Genomic DNA, 2,351 nt, shown 5'->3' on the forward strand with positions numbered 1-2,351 from the left:
CATTATCGTCTGATGACGATAGTGTTATACCTGAGAAGTCGTGCCAACACACGATAGATTACTCCGATCTTCAAGCAGACGAGTTGTACTATCGTGCTGGGGGTACGAGTAAAACCAAGAAAAGGAGTCCCTGAGAACAGAAAACTCAATGCCCCTATTCCAAACTCATTCGGGCAGTATTGTCTGAATGCAACTGCATCAAGGCGGTCCCCGAACGAGTTTTGGTTTTCGAAAGGCTCAGTACCGAAATGCCGAAACCAAGGCCTAGGCGTTTCCGACGAAGTAGAAGGATAGTCGAAGACGGAGAATTTCCGAGGGTCACCACCAATATGACCAGCAAAAGGGCATCGACATGGGATAATCCCGAGTCAATTCCGCCAGTACCCCGGTATCTAACTCGTCTGCAGTCTGGAGCCATTATATGAGGAACTTATGGTAGGGTTCGGACAAGACTGCCTTCAGAAGATGAAGAATCTGATGCTGGATCCGCGGTTGCATCAGACAATACGGTATCCAGCGAGGGACAACCCCGCGAGCCATTTATGATAAGCGTGGAACAAGTGGCCAAGATGCTCAAAGAAGCCATGGCTAAACAACAAGAGAGCTTCAGGTTCGAAATGCAGATGGCCATGCAGAGTATGAGAGAAATGCATGACCAACAAATCCAAGCATTGACGAACCAGCAAGGCGAGCCAAGTCGTCGTAACCAGGTTCATCAGGAAGATGAGGACACGAATGCGAATGAAGTGCATAATGCTAATAACCCTCCCGTCAATGCAGGGGGTGGTAACGAGAATGCTAACGAAGACTTAGGTGAAAGCTTGAAGATTAAAAACCTCGAGAGCAAAATTAATACGTTGATTTCTGCTCAAGAGATGAAGAAGACGGGCATTCCTTGTCCCTACCCAAGAGAATGGGAATCAATCCCCTACCTGGCGAAGTTTAGTCTAATTAACTTCACGCCATTTGATGGAAAGGGTTCACCCACTCAGCATTTGATTTACTTCAAATCGCACCTGGGTGTCATCTCTGGTAATGAACCTTTGATGGTACGGTCCTTCGTTGGCACTCTTCGTGGAGCCGCTTTCGATTGGTATCGCCACCTCAAGCCAGGAAGCGTAAATAGCTGGGACGACATGGAGACCAAATTCCTCGCTAATTTCTTCGACGACGACACAGAGATATCCATTGGGTCATTGCTGGACGAGAAGAAGAAAAACGGGGAGTTGGTCGACGCCTTCGTTAAAAGGTTCCGGAATAAGGCGATGAATTGTCGGGACCTGATCACTGAGGAGTTCATTCTCCAGACTTGCTGTTAGCCCTTATGTTTTGATGATGTTCTTACAACCACCATTATCGGTACTAATGGCTTATTGAGTGTAAATGTAGTGAGTTCATTTATCAAGCTCGTTAGTACCATTAATGGAGGATGGATGGAATATATGCTACAACGATGATATCCAAAGGAGGAGGAGGCCAAGAGATGAAGTAACGTTATTTTAAGAACGACAAATTCGAATACAAGCTTCATCCGATTCAAGCTATATCAAAGCTTAAATATTGTTCTTTATATATGAGGATATTAGCTTTCTTTTGTTTTTTCTCTCTAGTGCTAGAATGTAGGCAAAGAGTTACTGAGGTTACTTGAAGCTATTGGGAATCACACACACGATTTCATACTTAGGTTTTTAAGCGTTTTTCACAAAATACTATTTTTCATAAGTATGAGGACCTATCTGCAAATTTCCTTTTCTAAACAGTTTGTTTTTAGTATTAAAAATATTTTACAAAGTTTTAAAATTTTCAGAGGTCAAATAAATATTTTGCAAATATTTCAAGTTGGTCAAAAAAACTGTTTTCTGCAATATATCAGAAAGCGGTCGACCGGTCCGGTCGACCGCTCTCATGGCCACTCGTTAGTATTTTCCAGAGAAGTCGTCGGTCGACCGGTGCGGTCGACCGAAATTTCGATTTCTATATCGGTCGACCGCGCCGGTCGACCGACGGTGGTTCTGTTTGTTTTCCAAGTTTTCCAGCTGCTAGCGATCGTGGATCAAGAAGGGGCTAGCAAAGTGATGGATCCGAAGTATTGCGCATACCATAGAGTGGTCCATCACCCTACCAAGTCGTGCTACCACCTCAAGGATAAGATCCAGGTGCTAATTGATGTAGGCGTCATAACCCCGAAGCCGTCCAAGAATGTCGGAGCAAATGCGGTGTCAATCAGTTTTGGATCGGTGCCCACAACATGGTTCAAACTAGAGCGCATCACCAAAGCAGGGATGAAGACAGTGAACGATGACCCACATGGACAGCGCCAAAAAGGACTTGTGCCACACACAGTCCCAAAC

The sequence above is a fragment of the Asparagus officinalis genome, chromosome 1 (genome assembly GCF_001876935.1).
Source record: "Asparagus officinalis chromosome 1, Aspof.V1, whole genome shotgun sequence".
Classification (NCBI taxonomy): Eukaryota; Viridiplantae; Streptophyta; class Magnoliopsida; order Asparagales; family Asparagaceae; genus Asparagus; species Asparagus officinalis.